At 42.3% G+C, this 9,288-nt stretch overlaps 1 pseudogene; it reads right to left on the bottom strand.

Annotated features, from left to right (window-relative positions):
* Positions 1-7,577: 7,577 nt before the first annotated feature.
* Positions 7,578-8,531, bottom strand: LOC121929177 (annotated as a pseudogene).
* Positions 8,532-9,288: the final 757 nt, after the last annotated feature.

The following is a 9,288-nucleotide window of genomic DNA, read 5'->3' as shown; positions in this document are numbered from 1 at the left end:
CGTGACCTTTGCCATCCTGAGGTCACGCGAGACTTCGGCCGCCATTTTGGAAAACAAAATGGCGGCCGGAGCGGCGAAAAAAAGGAGAAAATCGGCGGCAGGACTGCGCAGGGGCCGGTAAGAAGGCCTTGGCGGGCCGCATCCGGCCCGCGGGCCACAGGTTGCCGACCCCTGGCTTACATTTATACAGCTTGGCCTAGATCCTGCACTAGGGGCTATAGCTTACAAGGTTATGATGTAGAATTCAGAGACGTGGCCTTGTTAGTCTAGCATATCGGTATGCAAAGGGATCTTGTAGTACCTTTTAGGCTAACTGTGCAAAAGAAGTTGTAGAATAAGCTTTTGTAGACTTGGTCTACAACTACAACTAACTATACAAAAAAAGTTGTAGCATAAGCTTTCATTGACTTGATCTACTTCCTCAGATTCATGGAATGAAGTAGTGCCCAGGAAGGATCTGTATAATCAGACTATAAATAGCTATGGAAATGCAAAACTTGTGGTTATTGTGATTTTTCTCCTGTCTGTCCCTAAACAACCATAGCTGAAACCCACAAGTTTTGCATTTCCATGGATATTGTATTCATACCGTTTAATTATAAAGGTCTTTCCTGGGCAGCAGTTCACTCCATGCATCTGAGGAAGTAGACCAAGTCTATGAAAGCTTATGCTACAACATTTTTTGTAGTTGGTCTCAAAGGTGCTACAAGATCCTTTTGCATTTATGATTATGTTGTTGGGATATAGAGTCCTGAGAAAATGCCCAATGTGGTATTAAATAGTGACTGGACAACAAAGGGTCACTGTCAGCCATGATGGCAAGGCATTTTTCTACCAGTGCTGAGTCATTGGAAGTGACATCAGAGATAATGGTCACCAAGTGCAGTAAAGTTCTGCAAAAGACGGCAAATGTGCAAAGGCACCCTGGACAGGGAACAGAGATCATTGTGACACAGGAGGAAGAGCCAGGGCCAAAAGGCCATGTGGAGCCCTGGCTATATAAGGGGAGTGCCTCAAGTCACAATGTGGGTTGTTGTGATGGTGGATGGTGTTGGAGTTGTATGATAGTGTGGTATGTAGTGGAACATCTGAAAAATAAAAGCCTCCTTCGTGAGACGTTTGTCTGCAGTATCTCTCCACTGACACTGAAGGGGAGAGGTGTTTCTCCAGCTTGCAAGCAGCTGCCTGTATCGCCAAAGGTAGGGACTCTGGTGCCAGATTTTGACATCCTCATGGACTGCGCAACTATGCTAACAGATGTAACTGTGCCTGACATGATATTCAACCTTTCTAGTGTATTGCAATGATGCACATTGCAGTATTGCACATAGTGTCCCATTGCACGACAGGGCCCATGGTGCAATGGGATCCACAGTGCCATGGCCACTGTGCTGGCTCAGTTTTCACAATGCTCCCAAACATATATCCTTGTCTCCCCTCCCCTCCTGAGAATATTAATATTTCACCACAGGGAAATCCAACTTCATACAATCATATGTTGGTTTACGATGACATAACCCCCCAGCAGGATACCAGCCACCTTCTTTAAGAAGCTTCTATGAAATGGATTATAAGAATATAGGTGCATAAGAAAAACCATGATGGAGGAGGCCAAAAGTCCACCTAGTTCAGCATTCTGTTTGCATGGCGGCCATTCAGTTGCTTATGGCAAGCCCATAAACAAGAATGCAACACACATCCTCCTATTCCTGTTTCCCAGTAACAGAAGCACAGAGGCACACTATTTTTGGTGCTAGAGGAATGTACCTCCATCATGACACCACTGATGGCTTCATCTTTAATGAAATTGTCCAACATCTTTTTAAAGCTCTGTAACTGGGCAGCTAGCGCTTATGGTTGCCAATTAAAGAAGTCATACTCTCCAACTCTAGAACTGTCATATGTGGATTTATGAGCAATGCATTTTCAAGCAAATCTACATGCAATAGTCATCCAGGTGCAATGGCACCACATATATAATACTGCTTCCACAAACTTAAAATGAATATGGTGGTTTTGAGTTGGACAGAAATGTCAAAATATTTGCTTAAGACACTAACAGGATTCTGATCAATACCTATCCGGTGGTATCAGCCTTGCAGTCTGAAATATAGTGTGTGGCATGAGACTACCAGTGAGTTCAGGCCTCAGTAGACATTGTGGAGTGGCTTGAGATGTTCACTGGTTCCCTTCATGAGATTTGGTGATGATACTGGGGACACATAGTTACTGCCACCCACAACCAAAATGATCACCTGGCCACCTGCACAACTTCAGACTTTGACCTACATCCACAGGCTCACCACCTCTCACATCATTGGACAATGTAGGTCAGCAAGGACCCACATCTTCTCTCAGATTTTCTTTTAGACATATCCCTATTGAGAGTTTCTGTGCCTTATGTTCGACACGTGCCGTGTCTTCCTAGCTGGGATGGGGAAAGCAACAGTTCTTGAAATTATTGTTTTTAATAGATATTTTAATTGTACATGTTTAATCCTGTTTTAAGGGGGGGATTTGAGACATAATTTGGTAAATGTGGATTTTAATATGTTGTGAGCTGCTTTGATTGTCTTGTAACAGAAAAGCGGGATATAAATAAAAGTTTTATTTATTTATTATTTTATATCTGATATACAGCTGTCAAAGGCACAGAACCCTTGTTAAGAACTAAAGGGGCAAGCCTAGGGCTTGGAATCCAGCTTGCAAAGGATGAAATTCTCTCCATTTTTGGTGGCTTTCATATTTAAACCCCCAATATATTCCTTTTTCCATTGGCCTGAAGCCAAGTTGGTCTAATAGTGTCAGGACAATGAGGAAAGCAGGAGGTCTGCGAAGGCTACAGTTGTTTAAGTTTCTGCTATTAATGGAGCATAATACAAACACTGATGGCAAATATTTACCACTGTGTTCCTTCTGTTGAACACTCTGACAGATGATGGACATGCAGCCTTCTCCACTTCCCAGTGCTTGGCAGCTTGGATATTTTCATGCATATGGAAGAACAGGAGGAGAAGTTTCCCTTCAGGGATTCAATACTAAAGTTATCTCAAATTTGATTTATCCTTACCACTCTGTCTTTGACAAAATACACATTTGCAGATTTTGGGCAAGATCCTATTGGAAGCTTAGGACCAGCAGATGTGCACCATGAAGCATATATCCTCCAAGACCAGGATGCCATACCTTCTGATGGTTCTCACCACTTTAACTAGGATCAGAAGAAAAGTTAGTGGACAGAACCCTTGAAGAGTGGTGTAGTGGTAAATTTTCAGGTACTTATCTTGACAGGCCCCAGAGACTGTGTAAATCTACACAGTAGAGAGAGTGGCATACAGTAGCTATGCAGTGAACTAGTTGTAAAAATTTCCTTACCAGGGGCCTTAATTGCCAAATTAGGACTAAACCATTCTAAAACTTACAAGAGGGATAGCCCATTAAAATGTCTGACATCCTGTTTTTATGTTTATTCTATTATTATTGCATCTCAGTCACCCCATTGACTACCCTGTTTTGTCCGTTTTAATAATTTTAATGGTATTGTTTTATTGTTATTGTTTATAATTATGATTTATTGCTTATGGTGGTTGAGTGTTTCTGGGACATTGTATTTTATTGTATTTTAATGTTGTTAGCCACCACGATATTAATGGAGAGGTGAGGTATAAATAATAATAATAATAATAATAATAATAATAATAATAATAATAATTATTATTATTATTATTATTATTGGTGCCGTATTCATGTATAAATTCCCCTATGGAACCAGCTGGACATTTTGTTCAAGTCTGCAGAAGCAGAGTTTGACACAGGATGGCACTGCAACCTACACACAGTTGTACAATGCACCCTTTGTTTACGCGGGGGATCCGTTCCAGACTCCCCCGCACAAAACACATAACACGTATGCTTGAGCCCCATTTAAATAAATGGGGCTCATGTATGAGGCGGCATGGTGGTGTGGCGGCCACATTCATCCCTATGGGACGTGCTGCCCCTTCCTCCCCGTATGGCTTTCAGCGTATGCTGAAAGTCACGTAAAGTGTGCCCCCGTATGACGCGGGCACACTGTACATAGATGCTTCATCAGCAGCAGCACTACTCTTAAAATTTGGGCTAAAACCAGGAATGGATCCATTGCACCACTGATGTGGAAACCACCAACCACTGCTGCTCCAGTGTCTTGTCAAATGTGGTTGAACGAAAATGTCTCCATTCAGAAAGGCACCGGAAATTCTTGGCAATTAATTTTTTAAAAATAAACAATAGTTTGAATTGGCAAAATGAAATGGTTCCTTTGAATATTCTTGTTTATGACTACTATATACAGACTCTGTTTTCCTCCTGTTTTCTTTGGAGGATTCATTATTATTGCACTTATTCCAATTTTTCAGTGAATGTATTGATTGTCACACAAATCACATTGGAACCAAATACACAGGATGGAAAAGATGACACAGTTTTAAAAATAAAAATAGTTCAAGGCTGAACTGAAATGACTCCCTTTTCAAGGAAGTTTGAAACAGGTTTTAATAGTACTGGCAAAAAAAAAATGGGGTTTTATAAACATTTACATTGCCTTCTTCATCTTCCTTTTAGGTTTTTTCAATGGATCTCTAGGTGATGTCATCAGGAAGAGCAACCCTAGGTTGCATCATCACTGTAGAAGATTCCCTTTGACGCCACTCTAACTGCCATGGGTCAATTGTATGGGATTCTGGAACTGTAGCTTGTTGTGGCACCACAAGGAAAGCACCATGGCTCAGTTGCTATGATTCATGTGAACTGTAGCTTGTTGTGGCACCACAGGCCAAACTCTTCCCGTTGTCATGGTGTCCGATGAGTGGGGTGAACTCGCCTTAGCTACTCTGCTGGAGTGTACTGTCCAATGTTGGTTTAGGACACTTGGTAAGGAGACTTGGATGTGTTTCTCAGAGTCCAGATTCCTTTCATTCCCTATTTTTCATGAAATGTTTTTAAAATAAATGTGGTCAAAAATGGGCAAAACGGTATGCTCAAAACCGTGTCCAAACTGTCACAGACATTGAAACCTTTTGGTATATTCTGATCTTAAACCTTTTGCCCTCTTGCACCACACATCTGATGTTGCTTGGCTACGCACCTCCAGTTTTTCAATCTCTGAAAGTATTGGAAAGCATGGCTAATCATGTTAGTAGGCAAGTTCTTGACAGTAAAGATATTGTGATAGTGTGGATGGGCCCCCCATCACACCATTATTTTATTCACAAGACACATCTATACTGAATATGTATTTATTCATGTTGTGACCCTGGACAATATACCCATATTGTTAGCATAGGTTTGCACAATAATTGTGGATTCCTGGCCACAATATTCTGATCTCTTGCTTTGGCTGAGCTTCTGTCTTCTGTTTGTAGCAACTGCAAACCCTTTTTGCATAGATGGAAATGAAAAGGTCCTATTTTCCGTTTCAAAAATGATGCTCTGAGTGTGTGTGGTGAGAGATCTATCAGGGTCATTTTCTTTTTCTCTGTGTTAGAAGAAGGAACTTTTTTAAAAGTACAGCCATCCTTGCTTGTACTAGAATCAATCAATATTTCCCATTTGTGAGCAGGCCATGTTGCTGCTCTCCTTGGCAACTACATACTGATGATGGCATTAAACTCAGATACAGTCACTAGAGCAGTAATACATTTGGAACAGCAGGGCTTCCCTCATGACAGCCCTTTTGTGCATCACCTCCATGAGAGTCCAAAATGCATGCGATCTGTCAATCTAAATAAAAAAAAACTAGCAATTTTCTATCAGGAGAATCTTTTGCAAGCCAATGAGTCTTGCCATTCAAACCAAGCTACACTAGAATACCTTGGATAAAACAAAGATGGCTGACAACAGATGTTAATTGCTAAAGAAATCAATTTCCCTTCCAAGTAGATGTGAGTTTGTAACGTTTCATAGACTTTGTCCCAAGCCATATCTTCCTATATGAGATTGTGCACTAAAATCTTGGGCAGGTGCTTATCTTGGTCCAGCCACCCTTGTAGGCATGTTAGTGGGCTAGTGGGAAAGGGGAATCCAAGGGAATGGAAGTTGATGGCTAGTCCCGTTAATCAGCAAGTCCAGGGCTTAAACCCTGGGAGCATCAAGTTCCACCAAAACACTGGATACATATGAAGAAGCACTTAGGCTTCAGTTAGGGGCAGTAGAGATGGGTGGCTGGAAGCCCCCCCTTCCTGCCCCGGGTGGTGCTGCAGCAGTCCATGCTGTAGCACTGATCCGCTCCCAAAAGAAGCTGCTCTGAGCAGCTTCCTGGAAGGGCCATCATAGCAACGTTTTGCACAACCATATGACGTCCTTCCAGCCAGCACCATTCGGGCGCTGCATGCCACAGATGTCATCATGGCATGCACTGTGTGGACGGGCACACACACAAATATGGTGGCGGGGTGGCAGAAACTAGGGCTTGGAGCATGTTGAATGCTCCACCTTAGTTACCCTAGTAACACATCAGGCTGGCACAAAGTGCCAGTCCAATAACTGCCTCTTAGTAATGGAAGACTCTGTTACAGGGAAAGAAAGATTCATGTTTTAGTCCAGAAGTAATCAACGGTACTCTGTGGTGTTCATGACCAAATGTAGAAGTATACCTGAACACACAATCACAGGCCAGAAAACCCAGCAAGTCTTGGACTGTCCGTAAAAAAAACATCTCTCCTCTGTCTTTTGTCTGTAACCTCTCTAGATTTGCAGTTGTTGAAGTAGTGTGTGTTATACTTAAATAACCACCCCCATTTTCTACTTCTCCGCTGCAAATTTTTTTTTCCCTCCTTCTGCTGATTCTTGTCCCACCCCCCATAAACCAATGAATTCTCCAAGAGAAAAATGTAGGTGGAGGAGGGAACACACCAACCCCCATACTTGAAAATACTTTTCCATAGCTTATAAGTGCACAATGGTTGCAATGGAGCTTTGCTGGCTTTGAGTGAATGTAAAATAAAGTTGTTGTCCGCAGGTTTGTCCTGGGTTAGTCCTAGAATAACAAACATAAGTCATCTTGAGAAATGAAATTTCAATCAACAGATTTCCAAAGTGAAGCCAATCATGCGTTTAGTTTTCTGTTGTTTATTCCCCATGGGCTTTAGGTTAAGCAGTTTTATTTGGGTTAGGCATGATGTCTTTCCAAAATCACCATCCCCAGTTTCCCCACAGTTATTATTCTCCGTGTATTATTTGTTTTGCCATGGATAATACAGGTTTTTTCCGTGTTACCTTCCTATCTGTCCTGCTTGTAATAGATCGGTAGTGTAAACGCCTTTGAAGATCGTGAGCAGTCCGGTAGTAGTGTTCAATATTATCTGAACAAGCCCCGGCTCTTGTTTGCTTCCCCTGTCCTACAAGAGAGTCAGTGGAGAAGGCAATAGAACTGTCAAACAATGTAGCTGTGTCTATTATTCCTTTTCCTCTATCATTCCCGTGGGGTGCAGAAGTGCATTTCCAAGACACATGTCCTGGATTTGCTCCATGAGAGGAAACTTCATGACATAATTTCCCAATTGACAAATCCATGTTGCCATAATATTTAGTGGGTGGTGTCATGGAGGACCCAAAGAGCGCTTGAAGACTGACATGATATTCGTAAATATACCTTTAAAATAGAGGATATAGCACAATAGCTTAAAACAGTGGTAACATTTATATGAAATGTACACTGGGATCCTTCCTTCTTCTAGGAGCTTGCTGTATTTGGGTTTTGGTAAGGCAGGACCAATGGGTTCCCGTATGTGCGTTGTGAAGGTTATCTGAATGGCATTTGAAACCTGAGTTCTTGTTATGCTGAATGATGTCTCCCACTGGTTTGTTCAGGTTCTGAATTCCCTGAAATATTTTTCATGGTGGATGTGGAAGTTATTGGTGACAAAGCAGTAGACATTGGGTTTCCATTCAACTGTTGAGGCCTGCGTTAAGGTGGAGACGGTCACATGGGTAGACAATCAGCTGGCATTGTAAGGGCAATGTCTGGGTTGATGAGATAGCCAGTTGGCGCACATGGAAAGGAAGTGAAGTCAGTATCATGAAGATGAGGTATTGCACTGTGATGAGGAGTTTGCATTCACGGCCCTCATCCGCCTTTCCTCGACTCGGGTGCATGAGGGTTGGCTTAGAGAGGGCACACACATGATCCTAGTGGGTGAAGAAGTGATGATGATGAGGGGAAGAAGTACTTCACAGACCATCAGGGGCAGATCTTGGCATGCAGCAGTAGGACAACTTCATTGGCCATGTACAAGGATGGAGAAGTGTACCACCGTGGCAAAGACCCCAGATGATAAAATACACAGATGTCTCTTGGCATGTTGGGGTTCCTCCACCGACTGAGGCTTCCACTTGGCAATAGCCAGGTACCGTCCCAATGCAGATACCGTAAGGAAGAGAATGCGTGCAATACATGTTGAAAAGTAGGTAAAGATATGGATGAGGGCACAGTTTCTTACAGTCCCTGGCACTATGTGCATGATGATCCGGATGGGCAAGGAGAAGCCACCAGCAAGTCATTGATGATCAGGTTGGATATAGTTAGATAACTGAGGTGGTCTTGTGTCTTGGTGGCGGAAGCAGAAGACATAATGCCAAAGATTCAACACGCACACCCACGACAGTAAAATGATGGGCATTTGACGCACCACAGTGCTACCCACAGAGTATAAATGTATCTGACAGGCGCTGCTATCTCAGGTGGACAAATTGTATTGAATCAACAGATCAGTGGTAATTGGGGTGATGTGGTGGAATTTGAGGAGGGCTCCATGGTCAGCAATTTTGATAGTCCATCTATGAGACAAAACACAATCGTCAGGTGTTTAGTGATTCAATAAAATACAGAGTGACAACATTTCGCCAACACCACATTAGTGATGTGCCTTGTACTTCATTTTTTTTTTTTTAACAATGACAATGAGAATGGTTTCTCAACATGTCGCTTGTTGCCCTAATTTGCCAAATATATCTACACTCCTACTTCAGTCATGAGAAAAATGGCACTTTGCACACATTCGAGTTTACCCCCTTACTGGTAAGTTCTCATCCTTCAACAGAGTCAAAGCGCTTCATGACTGAAGGGCTAAATTTCAAAAAGCTACCTGGCTTAATTACAGGCCAACCTCCATTCCACAGATTTTTTGATTGACAGATTCATGAATCCAAGCTTAAAAATATTTTGATAGATATATACATTCATTCCATCACCCCCCAACCCACCCCCCCGTTGATTTTGCCATTTTATATCAGGGACACAAGTTTTATAAC

This window comes from Sceloporus undulatus, chromosome 4 (assembly GCF_019175285.1).
Source record: "Sceloporus undulatus isolate JIND9_A2432 ecotype Alabama chromosome 4, SceUnd_v1.1, whole genome shotgun sequence".
Classification (NCBI taxonomy): domain Eukaryota; kingdom Metazoa; phylum Chordata; class Lepidosauria; order Squamata; family Phrynosomatidae; genus Sceloporus; species Sceloporus undulatus.
This window is presented reverse-complemented; position numbering and strand designations above follow the sequence as displayed.